Source organism: Ammospiza nelsoni, chromosome 5 (assembly GCF_027579445.1).
Source record: "Ammospiza nelsoni isolate bAmmNel1 chromosome 5, bAmmNel1.pri, whole genome shotgun sequence".
Lineage (NCBI taxonomy): Eukaryota > Metazoa > Chordata > Aves > Passeriformes > Passerellidae > Ammospiza > Ammospiza nelsoni.
This window is the reverse complement of record NC_080637.1, coordinates 26,156,916-26,174,769: the sequence shown is the minus strand read 5'-3', so window position 1 is coordinate 26,174,769 and position 17,854 is coordinate 26,156,916.

Here is a 17,854-nt window from a genome sequence, read left to right as displayed (position 1 = left end):
CAAAGAGGTTATTAATGCTTTTGAAAATATACCACCTAGGCTTGAGTCAATAGGTAGTGAGGCAATTAATAAAGAGCAAGGCTAACAATATATTTGTATTCTCTTTGTGCACAAAATGTAACTGAATAGACATAAAATCCATCCTTTTATTGTCTTTCTCTTCTTGTGATTGTGATGGAAAGGAGATGAATGTATTTAAGAGTGGTTTCCTATACACTGTAGTCTTGCACAGTATCCCATTAACATTACAGAATAGGATGGGTACTGCAATGAATTATTGAGACAAGAAGCTCTATACATACTTCTCTATCACTTGGTAGGGTATGTGCCTTGACTTTCCTACAAATTCACCAACTTTCCACAGAAATAAAATGCAAATTATGGCTATTCTGGTAAATTGGCTCTCCAGGAAAGCTGGAATCTTAAAGGTTTTAAAAATACCAATTTCAAGGAAATAAAAATACATTATCATTAAGACTTTCTGTGCATTTATTTTTAAATGCTTAGTTTATAATGTTACATTGCACTAAACCTTTCACTTTGTATAGATTGTAGGGTGCATGCTGTCAGCTGGTTTTAGATTGAATTGCTGCCGGAAAGGCAGTTTGCCTTCCCCCAGAGTCCCAGTTTCATGTTTCCCTCCTCTCTTCATAATGGAGTATCTTTCTGTGCAGTCAGTTGAGTTCAGTTAGCAAATTATTTTTTTTTCTGGCATTCCAGGTAGACCCTGGTATGAGTGACAATTGATTTTACATCTGAGTAGATGGGTGCAGACCAAATCAAGCTTGTAGAATCAGTTTGTATTCCAAGGTAGGTTATTAGCTCAGGCACATTTAGATACCCTGTTCCAGGCCAGAGCTGTATTCCAGCCCAGGTCTGAGTATGTTTGTACATACCTTGAGTGGACCACTCCCAAGCAAGTTTTAAAGTTGTTTTAGAGTACCAAACATTAACTCTAGAGATTTTTGCCAAAATAAACACTAAATCAAACAGAAGCAGACCTTCCTGATAGCCAATCTGTACAGTACTGTTCAAACAGCTGGAACACCTAGTGCTGTGAGTCCCAGTAATGAAAGCCTGGGTGGGAAATCATAAATGAATTGCAATCTGTTTCACAGAAGGTTACAAGTGATGAAAGTTGCCACAGTTGTTCAATTCTTTGATGTTTAGAGGATCTTAGTGCTCTGAAAGGGTTTACTGAATTTGGTCTGATGCATTGAGCAGTCCTTTTTCTATATTCAAAGTTTATTATATCAAAAATGTTGTTAAATGCTATGTACATTCACTTTTTTTTTTTTTGTCTGTGAAGCAACACAAATTCTTGTGCACAGAGAGAAACCAGGTCCCTGAGCAAAAAAATTTCCAAGCTACAAGTGCTACAAGTGACCCAGCCACAGATTATATAAAGACTTGCTCGATGAGCTCTCAATATTTTTTGCATATAAACACTCACCTAATCTTCCATCAACCTGTTTTTGGTATAACTCTCACTTTCCATAAACTGCATTTTGAATGCTTAAAGGTGATGGCAAAGAAAAGAAAATAATATTTTAGAATCTCTATGAGCAGGATTAATGAGTGGGTTAAACTCAGTCCCTTTGAATGGGAATTTATTGATTCTCACTGTAACGTAAAGAAGAGAATGATGGAGAATTCACTAACTCACTTTGTCTAACTCTCTTTGGTGTGGTGAACTAAAAAGAACTGGTGGTTGTGAGATTGTGAAAGGAATATATTAGACCTCAGAAACCTGCGTCATTTACCATTCCACCATTTCTTAGTTTTCCTCTTACATTCTTACTTTTAATGTTGGCAGCTTTAGGTGCGCATATGCTATTTTAAATTCAGAATTTGAATAAATTCACAAAAGAAAATTATGTGCTCACTTTACAAGGTCAAAAGCAATTTTTTTTTTCACTGACAACTCAGCCTGATTGTATTGGACATTTAAAATTCAATTTGTGTTATTTCTGCCAAATCTAGTACATAAGCATTAGCAATAATGATTTGGAAGCCACATTTAGCTGGTTTAGCTGTTATTCCTAATGTGACCATAACTATAGCATCTAAGTGGAGTACTGATAGCCTTGTTAAAGATTCATGCAGTGCCCAGGACACAGCTCTATTCTATAGCTACTTCAGTGCTGCTGGACTGACAAATATAGCATTGTTTTTCTCACTGTAGAGTGACTCACTCTCACCATAACAAGATAATACTTTTATAAAATAAGTTTTCTGAGCACAGCAGCATGTGGCAATAATTTGTGAAATAAAAACAACAATAAATGAAAAATTAGTATTTAAAAATCTGTATGCAAATCTCATTCTTATTTAGCTTATTTTGGACTTAGCAAATGTGATATCTAATATCAAACTGCTTTTAAAACAGCGATGCAAACTTCAATTTATGCTGTCATGTCAGTGCAAACTGTAATAACTCAAGAATTTTGCAATTACTGTTCACTACATGAACTTATTTGTTTCTCATTTTATACAAGTCAACATCTTAAATCCTGGAAAAGTTATTGATATACATAGGTGGGAGAACAGCACACCTGTGGGTCCTTCTGTGCAGACACTGCAGGTGCAAATTCTGTGCTATGTCATGACCCACTGTGCCCTGTTGGCTATGATTTGACTTCAGCACGTATGAGACATTGCAGATACTATTTCTAAAAGCAGCTCCTGTGTCCATCTAAGATATCTGGCCCATATTCTGCTTCAGTTGAGCACCCCAAATCACAAGGCAATTTCAGAAATGTGCCAAATGTTATGCGTCTTTCCTGACATTTCACTTGTGAGCTGCCCTATCACTTCTTCCCACTGGGCAGCTTAAAGTCACATCTTGACAGCTTGCTGAAAGACCTCGTGCTGCAGCAGACGTAAGCTGCCACAGAAATTTAAGAAACTAAGGAAATGCTTCTAAACAAGTAGAGTTTGGCTTCCTGTTCTGCTCTTTTTTTCTCTGCTACTTCTTGTACAACAGCAAGGAAAGAGATGAGCAGTACAAATTAAATTTGGTCCAAACTACAGGAACTATATGTCCAGAACTCTTTTTAACCCTGAGAGGCAGATTCTGCTACATTCAGAGTTCTGCTGTCTTCTCAGGTGCTTCAAGCTCTTCTTGCTAATAATGCATGTGAAAACCAGAGGAAATACACGGTGTGAGATATGCTAGGATATACACTTGAGGACATAATGCTGGGCTTTGGTGAGAGAAGTTATAATAATCAAGACATCAAACAGCACACCAAAGTTCCTCTTCTCCCCAGCTGCACCTGTGGAAGGCAGAGACTGAGGCCATAGTGCTGTCCTCCCATGCCATGCCACTGCCACCAGATGTGCTTCCCATCACTGGGGCCTGTGCTACTCCAGGTGTGAGCAGGCTCTAGTTGAACCACCCCCACTATCACAGCCACCCCTGGCTGATCTTCATGCCTCCTTCTGGGCCTTCAGCACGGGCCTGTTCTGCTGCTGCCTTTCCCCTGGAGCTGGGGCCAGGGGCTGTGTGTGGGGTGTGCCAGCAGACAATGGTGGCACCATCACCACCATCACCACCGTCACCACCACCACCACTGTCACCACCATCACAGCCACCCTGGCTGATCTTCATGCCTCCTTCTGGGCCTTCAGCACAGGCCTGTTCTGCCTTTCCCCTGGAGCTGGGCCCAGGGGCTGTGTGTGGGGTGTGCCAGCAGGCAGTGGTGGCACCATCACCACCATCACCACCACCACCACCATCACAGCCATCCTGGCTGATCTTCATGCCTCCTTCTGGGCCTTCAGCACGGGCCTGTTCTGCCTTTCCCCTGGAGCTGGGCCCAGGGGCTGTGTGCGGGGTGTGCCAGCAGGCAGTGGCGGCACTGCCAAGAACTCGCCAAGCACACTCCCACACAGCCAAAGTGCTGGAAGGTCATGAATGAGGGGAAAGGGCGTTATGGAGAGCTGGATCAGGCACATAATCTGCATCCAGTGTAGCAACACCACGTGGGTCTCAATTGTTACAACTTAATTTTTCATTTTTATTCTTTGAGAAGTGAGAGTATGAAACTAGCTTCATATTTGGGGTTGGTTCAGAAGGCTTATCTCACAGAGTGCAGTCTCATTAGGATTGGAAAAAAATGTAGCCTCATAGCAGTTAAGCTGGTAATAAACTACTACCTTAAAGTATTTTTCCCAATTAAAAATCAAACCTATATTTTTATACAAATAAAAATGTCTTACAACTTTACATCCTAATTATAGTTTAAAAGTGCCAAATTCTTTGAAAAAATCATTACAAGCCAGCTAAAGGGAGAGTGAAAAACAGTTTTATCATAATTATACAATTGTGAAGTTTTACAATAAAGAAGTTTCTTAGAATTTCTGTTTGTCTGAAGTGCCTTGTAGATTGCTTTACAGTGTTTTAATTGCTCAATCAAAAGAAAACACCTGTTTGAAATTAGCATACATCCAAATAAAGAACAAAGACATGCATTTTTGACAATGAGAATAATTAACCACTGGAAGAGACTATCAAAGGATACAAAGCATTCTCATTCACTCTCCTTAAATCAAGAGTAAGTCTGTTTTTAAAAGACACTGTCTCTTATTCTGGGATCGTTTATTTGAAGTTCCATGATCCATGCTATGCAAGAGATTGTAATAATGATGGTAATTTTTTGCTAGAGATGTCAGAGAATATTTTGGCTCCTGGGACAGTCACATAGCACATCCCTGAGCTCTGGCTCCTGACAGCTGCCATCATTCTGCAATCCCTCTTTCCTGCAGATGAAACAGTGAGCAAGTTTTAGAGATATTTATCCCTATTTGGTCTGTAGCTTTCACATTGTCCCTAGTACAGTCTTCCATCTCAAAACCTCTTTACTTGTTAGAATGAAAGCAATATTGTAGTTGCTCTGAAAATATTTTGCAAAAGGAAAAAAAAAAATAGATATATTTAATTAAACTCTAAGAGCCCAATTCAGAGGTGTTTTAAGCATCTTTCACTGATTTCACTATCCCTACCTTTAAAAACATTGCTGTTACTTCTCAGACTTGAATATTCATGTTCAAGCTGTGAATTAAATGTGGTCCTATGCATGGACAGCTTACATATATGCTGCAAAGCAGTGAACCAAATTCTACTCCAGTTTTCTGCATTTATACCCTAAATATTTCTCATCCCTGCTGGTCTGGCTGGGGGTGCAGACTCCACCTGCTCATCACCTAAATAACTATGGGATGTGTCAGCACTCAATAAAGGACAGGGCCAGTTGCCTTGGGATTTGTCACTCAAATCCAGCCTACCTGTGTTGTATCCTCTAGGCTCTGCAGGAGGATAGATCATGAATGGGAAAGCTGTTGCTGGCCCAAGTAGTACTTATAATCCAGGGAGAGATTTCTGCTAGCAAATCCACTCAGGTACTGTGGGACTATGCTGAGACAGTTCCTTTTTGCTATTTCTCTGTCTTTTCCCTTCCTCTCAATTCTTTGATCTGCTCCTTGTAAACAGAGTGGATCTCCTGAGCGAAGCAGTGATTCACAGCCACCTTGGCCACAGTGACCAAAGCAATTGAATTTAAAACTCTGTTGACAGGAACAAAATAAGCAAAACTCCAGCTTCTGGACATGACGAGGGCAGACTTCGGATTGCTCTGGGAATTAGTAAGTATGGTCTGTCGCAGACATCTTTTCATTAAAATCCTTTCATTAGGATTTTTCCTGCTGAAGCTGAGAAGTTTCAGCAACAAAGTGTAAACAATGGTTATCTGCTGCTGTGGAATGCAACAGGTGGATCCATGATTGGTCTCCTGTGAGTGTTTAGATTTACTGACCACTCACGGCGGAGCTGGCTCTCGCTCTCTGCTGAGACACAGATCTTTGTTATCATTCTTGTCTATTCTATTCTTAGCTAGCCTTCTGAGAACTTTTCTTTCTCTTCCTTTTTAGTATAGTTATAATGTAGTATTTATATAATAAAATAATAAATCAAGCCTTCTGATGATAAAGTCAACATTCTCGTCTCTCTCTCATCCTGAAAACCCTTGTGACCATGGTCACATATGGTCCCCTGGAAAAATGTTTTTGCATGTGCTGAAGTCCATTGGTGCTGATCACTTTTTAAACATCCCCTTCTAAAGGCACAGAAACAGGCAATTCCCAAATGTTGGAAGTCATGCAGGTGAGGCAGAAAGTTGAACTTGATTTCTTCTCTGGAAAATAAGGCAAATTAAAAAGGTGTGTGCCCAGTGGAAGCAAGGTTGGGTAACATGGGACAAATACAGTGATACTGTTTGCCACTATAGGAAGAAAATTCATATAACGAAAGCTCAAATGGAGTTGAAGCTGCCAGAACTGTGGGGGACAATAAAAGCAATTTTTTCCAAATATGTTAATGGCAATTAACATAAATTAACATTGACCCATTATAGGATGAGGATGGTTGCCTCACAAACAGGGACATGAACAAGGCAGAGGTGTTTAACATGTTCTTTTCCTCAGTCTTCAACACAGATGATGGACCAAGTGGTTCCCATTGCCCTGATTTGGAGAACCATGGCTGTGAGAATGATCAACTCTCAGTCAACCCTGAAAGTGTGCAGGATCTGTTTCTCCAGCTGGATCCCTATAAATCTATGGGGCATGATGGGATTCATCCAAGAATCCTCAAAAAGCTGATGATGTCATTGTAAAACCTCTCTTGATGATTTTTGAGCAGTCTAAGGAATCTGGAGAGGTCCCAGCTGGAAACTGGAATGGTGCAAATATTGTCCCAATTTTCAAGGACAAGAAGGAGAATCCTGGACTACAGGGGTAGTCTGTTGACTGTCAATTTCACTGTGGTGCCTGGTAAAGTTATGGAGAGGGTTATTTTGGGAGGTATTGAAAAACACCTGAAAGACAAGGCAGTCATTGTTTACAACCAGCAAGAGGAAGGTCCTTCTTATCAAGCCTGACATGACAAGTCATGACAAGGTAACCCCACCCAGCTGACTAAGGGAAGCCATTTGATGTAATCCTTTTGGATTTCAGCACAGATTTGATACTGTCTGTCACAGGATCCTTCTGGACAAAATATCCATCCCACAGCTGAATAAACATTTTATGTGATGGGTGAGCAACTGGCTCATGAGTCAGGCCCAAAGGGTTACAGTGAAGGGGGTGATATCAGACTGGTGATTTGTCACCAGTGTGGTTCCACAGGGCTCCATCCTTGGCCCTGTGCCCTTCAACATCCTCATACAGGACTTGGACAGGAGGGGATACTGAGCAAGTTTGCAGATGATACAAAACTGAGAGGAGCTGTTGACTCCTTCAAGGGTAGGGAGGCCCTGCAGAGAGGCCCTGACAACACAGAGAGCAGGGCAATCAACAACCAAATGAAGTTCAACATTGGACAGTGCCAGATTCTGCACCTGGGATGGGGCAGCTCTGGATGTACAGACAGACTGCCTAATGAGAGACTGGAAAGCAGTGCTGCAGAAAGGGGCCTGGGTGTCCTGGTCTATGGCCAGTTGAATGTGAATCAGCAGTGCCCTGGCAGCCAGGAGGCCCAACCCTGTCCTGTCATGCATCAGGCCCAGCATCACCAGCCAGGCAAGGGAGGGGATTGTCCTGCTCTGCTCTGAGCTGGGGCAGCCTCACCTCGAGTGCTGGGGGCAACTTTGGGTGCCACAATACGAGAAAGATATAAAACTATGAGAGAGTGTTCAGAGGAAGGCAATCGAGATGGTGAAGGGCCTTGAGGGAAACCTTTTGAAGAGTGGCTGAGGTTACTTGGTCTGTTCAGCCTGGCGAAGAGGAGACTGAGGGGAGACCTCATTGTGCTCTGCAACTTCCTCATGAGGGGAAGAGGAGGGACAAGCACTGATCTCTTCCCTGTGGTGACCAGAGACAGGACATGAGGGAGTGGCCTGAAGTTGTGTCAGGGGAGGTTTAGGTTAGATATTAGAAAAAAGGTGTTTGGGCAACAGATTCCCCAGGGAAGTGGTCACAGCACCAAGCCTGTCAAAGTTCTACATGCATTTGGACAGGCACATGGTGTGACTCTTGGACTCAATGATCCTCATGGGTCCCTCCAAACTCACCTTATTCTATGATTCTGTGAAATCATAGCTCAGGGGAGGTTTCTGCTGCACCTAGGCAGCAGGCAGGCACCTCAGAAAACATCCCTGTTGTATCTGTCATTTTATTCAGTGTATTTAATTTCCACTCATTTACAAGAGATGATTATGTAGCTGCAGTCATAATATTTTTGATATGGGAAAATATTCAGCCCAAAATACACACTCTTCATGATAGAGAGCACAAAAAATAATAGCAAGGAGAGGCTTTTAATAAGGTATAACAAAATGGTTTATAACTGTAACATATAAAAAAGACTGTAGCCAAACTTACCAAAAGCCTCCAATTTGTTAGACCTTCCATTCACTCTCAGGTAACATAAACCTGCTCCACAGGTTGTGTCCTAGGCATGTGGTTTTTAAAAAAGATTTTTTTTTGTCACTGTTGTCCAATCTTCAAATTTTTACTGGAAGGATTTACCATCATGAATTTGAATGACTCAATTGTAAGCATCACTATGAAATTTTCATCAATTTCTTGAAACTACATTTGTGACATTGCAAAATGACACAATGAAAGTTAAATTATGCATATTTTAAAATTTATATGAAACCATTAAGGTTTTATGAACAAATCTATGTGAAGAATTTGTCTAAAATTTATGTATTTCAGACTCAGGTTTGTGGAATAATTTGGTTGGCGTGACTTTGTCCATCCACCTTCACCTCTTCAGCACCTTCACCATTACCCAGTTTATGTATGTATTTATGTCTTTGTTTCCTCCAAGGAGATGCAGGCTCATTGTGCCATCCTTTGTGCAAACCAAAGACTGCTTTCCCATCTCAGTAGTTCAAAGCAGTTCATCCCAGGGAGGGCTCACTGATGAGACTTGGCAGTGTGCTCAACCACCTCTGCCCATCAGGAGAGCAGCCTCTGCAGACCCAGGGTATGAGCAGACCAAGCCTCCCCTCGCCTGCAGTGCACTGGTTTGACACACCTGCATCTCTGCACAGCTGCAGGAGCCTTCATGTCAGGAGGAGCAATTACAGAGTGATTAATAAACAGCTTTGTCTGTGATGCCAGGTGTGAGGAAAAGTATTGATAATACAGCAAGCTAGGTTTTTGGAGGGGAGTTGCAATTTTAAATGTTGCAATTAGAGAGGTTTTCCCTGAAAGCTTCAGCAACTGTAGGACTGTATCTTTAGAAGACAAACCATTCCATAGGTGTTCCAGGCTCAGTTTGAATTCTCTGCTTTTTTTTTTTTTTCACTTCTGTCTAGACTCACCATAGCAGAACTCTACCTGCCTGACTGCTAGCACCAGTGTATTTTGCAGCTATCCACTTTCAACCATGATTTGCTTGCCACTAATGTAATAGTAATTTATACTATGATATAGTTTTATTTGTAAATAAGTCAATTATCTGCCATATATTTGCATAAATATGTCATTGTACTAAGTTAAAGCAAAAAACCCCTAATGCAGTCTTTATAATGTCGAATGAATGGGATTGTTTGTGGAATACAAACAGAACAACATAGTTACTAAAGAATGGGTAACATGCAAAAAAGGAATGTTTCCTGGACCCTTAGTTTGGGGAGGTTTACTTGAACCTTGATATTTAATTTATCTGTCAGGAAAGGCAAGGCCCTTGTGCCCAACAAGGTGTCAGCATTCTGACTGAGCAGTGCTGCTGGCTCAGAGGGTAGTTTGATTGACTCAGACAGGGAAACACACCAACAGCTAAAGGGAGACCCCACAGCAGCTCTTTCCACTTTATGACCCCTCTGGATCTTTCTCTTATTTGAGTATAACCCACTGCCAGCAGCTGCCAGTGCTTGTGAAGGACTCACACTGACAGAGTAACACTTTTTATTAATAAAAAATTGTGACAGGTCAAGGTTCGAGGATTGTCGGTGATAGTAGCTGACTGCAAAAATGCATTCAAAGCAATACACAGGAAAGCTCCAATAAAATTATTTAGCACAGACAGGGATGTCAATAGACATCCCTACAAGGAAGAAGACAGGCCCATTGACTGACCTCAGCAGTTGCAATGGAGCCTTCTCTAATTTTCCCCCTATTCTCAAATTACTTTTATACCATTTCTTTGTATTTAGGTGGAGCTTGAGTGAATTTATTAATAAATTCTTTATTTACTGGTGAGTATAAATTTCTCCCACTTCACTTTTAAAGATACAGTCAAAAAGAATATGGAGTGCATGCCCAGTGATGAGTGGTCATACCTTGGAGGTGGGGTAACTTTGGGAGGCAGGTGTGTGTTAGGATTGCAATTAGGGTATAATCTGAGGAGAGTGATTTTGCCACCGTTGTTTGCTCAACAGCAAGACATCCCCTATCTCCCTTGGTGGGCAGGTGTTATGCAGCTTCTCAGCTGCAAAGTACATCCCTGCAAGGATTCCAGCAGAGCCTGGCCACAGTCTCTCCATTCTCCTCCACCCACCCATTCCATTCCCCTTGGCAGGTGCTGTGGTTGCAGATTGTGGTGTGGGGAATCATCATGGAATAGTTTTGAGCATGCCAACTTCATTCCATCCAGGAACCAGCAACTGTATTTTATAATTTCTATAGCATTATAATTTACATTAGGATGTGAATAAAACTTCTTGGTTTCCTCTAATTGTATCCCCAGCCATATTTCACCAGCTATGCATCTGAAAAGGAACTTGTCTTAATTATAGCTGTAATGCCAGACAAGAGGCAAATAAGGTCAAGAAAGAGACGAGTTAGGTATTGAAAGGCAGATGAAAGTTTTTGTTAGTAATTTAACTTAAATTACCATTAAATTTTCTCAAAATACTGTCTCTTCTCATGCACTGGAGCCAAATAATGCTTATCTAAATATAATTAAGGTCTCAAATGCTTAAAACAAGAACCAAGTGGATCTGAGTAATGTAAAGCCAAGGTCATAATCCAGTGAATCATGGAAGGCAGGGTCCACGGAGTGCCCCAGGTTATGATCTTCTGGTCACCCTAATCAGGAGAGCTCGCATATACTGATGTCATTTCCTCTCAATGACCCCAGAGAAGAAAATGAAGATGTGCAAAGGAGTGATGGGGTGGCCCAGTCATCCCCAACCTGGAATTTGGAGCAGGAAGCTCTCTAGGGCTGGGACTCCCCAGAGTATTGGCACATCAGCCACACTCTGTACACTGGACTGCAGCTTCTACCTAATTTTGAATTTATTTACATTCCCTGAGTACCTTTCTGTTCAAAAGTGGGATGAGTCCACGTCCAGTTGGTTTCTGAGATGTCACCCTGGAACAGCTCATTTTCCATTGCATTGGACAGTGAGCACAGAAATGTTATTCAGGGCTCAGGGTTGCACTTCCAGCTGATGCGCACCTGAGTTGTGCATTGCTTCAAGCCCTGTGGACTGTGAAGAAAACTTACACACAACAGTGTGACTGGCCTAAATATCTCAAGGAACAAAGAAATGTGAAAATTGTGATGCCTAGTGCATAGCAGAAAATGTAGCTTTGTATCCACTCAACTGAACACAGTTCAGCATTGGTTTATTAAAAATATTATTTATGAGATTACAGTTGTCATTAATCTAATTTAAAATCAATTTTTATTGAATGTATAAATTCTTGACTTTTGGAGAATTAAAAGGAAAGCACATGGCAAGTCATGCTATTGCCTTATGAAATATCAGACAGCACACTTTGTAAAAAACACCATGTTTGTTTCTCACTTGATATGTCTACATTAAAGGATGATGTACAGCTACAGGTGTAAGTCTGTTCAGATTAGTTAGTCTAAAAGGTCATGACTGCAGTTGATAGTGTTGAGTTTCTTACACTGTATGTCTTCCAATGTTTGATAATTTCAAGATAATAGCAGTTTATTTAAACATTTCTTTATAACAAATTGTATATCATGTCATGAATAACACAGTGAATTGTTGTACATGCAGTTTACCATGCACACCAGCATGAGATTGAAGGCAAGGACACAGGTAGCTGAAGTGGCTGCTGATGGCCACATGAGAGGGTGTATGTGAAACACACAGAGCCGAGTCCCAGCAAAGCAGACTGTGAGCACGTCCTGGCCACACCGTCCAAACACTGCACTTACAGCAGCCTGCCCACCTCACCTGCAAGGTTAACAGAGGCATTGCCTCTGCCCCCAGGAACAAAGCCTTTATTAACTGGCTTTCTAATACTGATGACTTTTTTTATTGCTAACATACCAGGAGGGAAATGAAAAGACTTTTCTGTGTTTGTGCCTTTTTCTGGAGTGCAGCATGGCTTAAAGAACAGTGATGTGGTGATCACAAATTCAACCTGAACTTAGAAAAAGATAACTTTCCAATTAATAAATCTCTTGTTGTCTACTATGGAACAGTGCAGGCATGTGCTTGCTTGCTTTCTTTCTCTCTCTCTGTTCCAGCAATTTTTATCTTCCATCCTTTCCTCTAATCTGTAAGTTTTATTTGTAATTCTGGCATAATTCTACAAAAATGCTGCTTTATATAGAGGGATTACACACTAAAATTACATCACAAAATTGTATAAAACTGCTTGATAAACCAGTAGTTTATCAAGTAGTATTTGTCTTTCATACCTAATCTTATAAAGCTCTTATAAAAGCCTGATTTCTGTCTCCCAAAACATGAATTTACACCGGTGCAAGCCCAGACCCTCTGTGGCTGCTGAGACACTTCTCATAGGCATTGCTAAGTGTGCTGAACTGCCCCGAGCCATTCATCAGCCTAGACCATTGAAGGAGGTATGAAACCTGCACAAGAGGCCTCCTACTCTTGTCCTTTATCAGCCACGGGTCTTGGCTCATTCACGGCGCAGAGGGACAGGCAGGCCCATACCTTGTATGAATAAATAAGGAGTTTCTGAGGAGCTTAATCAGGACTTTCCCCCAAACCAGTCATTGTGTTTTTTGTCTTTAAAGCGTCCTGGCCACTCCTAATTGTCCATGGTTGCCCTAAAAGCAGAAAAGATTACACCCTAATAAAGAGAACTTACTTAATAAGGAAGCTTTTGTCTTTTCCTCAGCAGTTCTCATTTCCCCTTCAGAGACCCTGTAAGTTTTGCAGTATGGAGCTGCCTTCTGTCCTCCACTGGAGAAGGTAGTGCCAGGAGCACAAGCAGCTGGCAGCCCCAGAAAAATCACTGGTAGAGAGGAACAGAAATTTCCACACAGATACAGCTTGCAGAGTGGCTTAAATGAGCCTGTATGCTCTATGATCTCCCTGTCATCACACATACACAAGACATGCTCATGCCCTGTGGTCCTTAGGAATCTAAATGTCCTCCTGCAGCCCTGTATACTGCTAGAAAATCAAAGAAGATCCTACATGGCTCTGAACTATACCAGAAAACACAGGGATTGTGGGAGCTTAACTATTCGCAGACAGTTTTATATTTCTGCACTAATAAGCACAGGCTGACATGTATTCTTGTTTTCTCCTGACACACATAGCTCATGTCATTGGGGACTGACCTGCATAAACAGCCATGAGGCAGGTTTGTGGCTCCAGCCTGAGGCTGTCCCCCCCAGGAGGATTATAACATCCTGAGAAGGAGGCTGTCTTTCTAGTCCTCAGAGCAATGCTCTAGTCTTGAATCATTGAATATTAAGGTCAAGGGCAAGATATTCTCCACTATAATTCCATTAAGTGGCAGTTGATAAGTTACAAAAAGAAGTTAGTGTGTATTTCAATTTTTATACTTTATATAACTAATAACGTATTTGTGTTATGTGTCCAACCTACTCAGAACTTATTAAACTTTCACGTCTCTAGAGAAGGCTGTTCAGAAACTTTCCTATTAGACATTCTGTTTACTAGTTCTTTTCCATTCTTCTATGGAATCTAGTTGTCACCTTTCCATTCCCTTTTCCTAGAGCCACCCATACACTCATCAACACACATATTACATATGTACCACCAAATCACACATATCACACTTGTTGGATATCTCAGCTCACCTAGTTCATGCCTACTCTGAATGCAGAAATTATCTATTCCCTTCAATCTCCCCATGTTTTTGAGAAATACTGTCCTCACTCAGGCATGTGTAGTTTTGGTCAAAAAATCTCCCCTGATACCTACCTGAATTCTGAATCCTCAGCAGCATCAAGATCTCCTAGATCAGAAAACATCCTGAGTCCTGCCATTATCCCTATAGCTCTAAGGTCTCCTTTGCAGTCAGTGCTCTCAGAGGAGCTGCGAGTGTTAGAAAGCTCAGCTGGGAGTCACAAAAGGGCATGATTGCCTGAAGTGGAACTGTGTTGGGATTGAAGCACCTTTGTAGGTCTAGGAGAGAAATTCACCGTTCATGGCTAAAACAATTTCCCAGTCCTGGTTCATGAGGCAATGATGTAGGCCTGGAAAAGTAAATTTATAGTCAAAGGAAGAAGTAAACCTCACTGAACATATGTAAAGGTCTTGTTATTGGTTTTGTATTTTATCTAAATAGAATTTCACATAAAATGCATGAGTTATTCTTGGGACAAAGTTTATATCCAAATATCCCAAATCTATGGCTTAAGGATTTAAACTTTCTCAAGTCACAAAACTCTGTTTGTTTCTGCAAAGAGTCCTTTTTCTGAAGGCAGCTATTTAGGTATATCAGTGCATGAGAGGTCTGCAGAATATGGAACCTGACCTGACAAAAGCATGTCCCTGCCATCCAGCAACTAAATCCCAGTGGCAGGGCATGCATGTAAGACCTAACTCTGCCATGAGGGGTTTTTATTAGAAAACTGTGGCAGCTCCATATTTAACACATTGTCTGTTTTGATTCTCATTCATATGTTCAATGACTAGAGAGTTTAGGTGTTTTGTTTAGGGGTGTAGATACCACTGGGCATATAAAATTTAGTATAGTGACTCAGAAAATTTTCTTATTAACCTTCCTTTATGGATCTAGTTCATACTCTGTCCTCTTTATTTTTTCTTTTCCAGTATTAACTAGGCCTTTAAAGGCTGTAGCTTGTTTCAGAGCCTGTCCTCTGTTGAGCCAAAAGTCACTGATAAGAACCAGCAAGCAATTAGCAACAACAAGTGCTTAGGTCGTTAATGATGTATCTTGTTCTGACTGCCTCCAAGCAGAATGAATCTGAATGCAGAAATTCTTCTCACTCCTCTCTCTTCTGGCCTGAATTTATATTTAAGCCAATTCAACAGATTAGACATGCTGCAATATGGAAATTAATTTATTTGTTACATGTGCAGTTTGGATAATAGCCATGGGACATACCTCCCATGATATGGAATATATGAGCCACACCTCATATACCTTGCAATAATGCAAGAAAGACTTTTGCAATTATATTTTTTTTGATCACTATATTTTACTAGAGTTGAACCCTTTGTGAGCTCAGGATTACCCTACCATATAGCATCACACCTTTCTGTTGCATTGCTTGAAGAAATAACTAGAAACTACTAGAAATTAAAGTATTAACTAGAAATATGTTACTGCTACCTTGTAGGCAAGCTTATTATGAATCATTGCAAGAGCACAACACACCACTTATTCCCTGAAGTAAAACCCAATATTTTGCCAATGTTATAAAGGTGTTTCTTCCATAGTAGAAACAAAAGTAAGAGGATTTTTGAAAGATAGCTTATCAAATGATAAATAAAAAAAGATAAAATTACTTGCTTTGTTGTTTTAAGCACATAAATACTTTAAAGTTCGGGCACCTGTGTTCACTGATCAGTCTAGAGTCCTGTTTTGCAATCACAAGGTATGATATACTGATTAAATATTTTAAATATAGAACATAAAATCCCAATCCAAATCTGAGAAATGCTAACAGTATTCCACTTGTGTGGAGATGAAATATGCTTACTCTAACACTCAAATATTTACCCTAAATTCCAGCTCTGAATGACTGTATGTGTTAAAATGGCAAACTCTAATGTTTAACCTGTTGGATACAGGAATACAGCTGTTTAAAGCACAATTTCTGTAGAGACTGAAGTAATTTAGCCACATGTTAGCTGATATTTAGGAATTGTTAAAAATATATTGTGACACATATTAAAAGCCCACTAATTTTTAATGAATGTCTGTATTAATAGATCCTCTTTATTTATCCCTTGCATTTTTTTCAGGTCATATTGTCTCTCTTGAGCTCTCTGTAACATTTTTTTGTCCAGAGACTGATTCAATTCATTTACTTTCCTCCATCCATGGTCCTGGGCCCATCAATCATCCCTAACCCATTTCCGTGCTCTCCAATCAGCTGAGCTGAGCCTTTGACAATGAACCAAATATTTTGGGTTGAAATGCAGGAGAAACAAAATTTTCACCTTGCAGATTACATACAGGCAACTACCACACAAATGTACGGTTCTACTATGGTTCAAGGATATCTATGCTTCCATGTGAAGGAGCAAAAGGATCCTTAAAACACACACCACTTAGAATCCCCAAGATTCAATACAAAAACACAACCAGGCTTTTCTACCTCCATGCTGACTGAATAGTTCAGCTCTGCTTAAAATAAGGCATGTGTCCAAGACAATGCTTTATTTAAAGTTCTTTAGCTATGTCACTGCTTAGGGATTTAGACTGTGTCAGATTAAGACCCCTATAAAAAATGGACATTACAAGTTCTGGAAAAAAAGCCCAACAAATCCTCTGCGTTGGGAGTATCAAATGAGTCTCTACCCTCAAGTGGGGGAAAAAAAATTACCTATTGTTCTGTTCAGTTTAAGTCAGTTGAGAACGTAGGAACCCATCTGTGTACAGTGGTACTGCCAAACCCTGATGACCACAGTCTTCCTCACAACAATACTCCTCCAATGGTAAACTAAATTCTGCTGGATGAAAGGCCTGGGTTTGGTAAAGTTGTAGATATTCAAACATGGGTTTGAATGCTGTGGCTTAGTGTGTAGAGCTTTTACATAACTGGTCAGGAACCTGGACTTTGGTCCTTGCTCTGAAGTTTATTAACTTTGCTTTAAAGAGCTATGTGGTAAATTAGATTGTAGGGACTTTTAACAGCTAACTGAATATAAAGATTCTAATTTCTGCCATGGTTGTTTTAACTGTAAGATTGAAATGGGTCCAATGTCTTTGATTTCTCTCACTTGAGGAATCTGATACTTGACTGCATTGTGACACTTTCAGCAGGACAGGTGCAAGATGCTTTCTTCACTTTTTATCCCTCTATCTGAGGACCTTGATTCTGTCAGAATATACTAGATGTTATTTCAGAGCTTCCACCGTACTGGGAAGTAAAGCAATACCTGATGTCTCTATCCCAGTCAAGCTGAAAATCTGATCCAATTAGACCAGGGACTTGTCATACTGTGGGAAATGGACTACCAGAAGTATGGCAATCTTGTGACTTTTGAAGATGTATAAACATCATGAAAAGGATAGGTTCTTGCAGCATTTGCTGTCTCCAGATAAAGGAAGGTCTGCAATCATTACTTTGGACTTACTTTGATTTAACTTCAATCCTGCTTTATGTCTAAGCCTAAGCTTTTTATTGGATTCATCTCCTAATGCCTATTGAATTAATTTCTTTATCTCAATGAATATTTTCCTCATATATACCTTTGAACATCTGGACACAGCCTTCCATGTAGCTCCTTAATGCCTCCAGTCCATCGCTATAACTCGTTCATAGATTGCTGTCACAAGTTTTTGAGGTATCCAGCCATCGAAACACAAATCAGCAGTGGATCACACACATACTTGCTCACCCCACTGAACGCACTACTAAGTGAAAATGTTTGGAAGATTTTCCCCCCAGCAGAACAGGAATGCCAAGGTGCCTCCTGTATCAGAGTGCCCTATCATC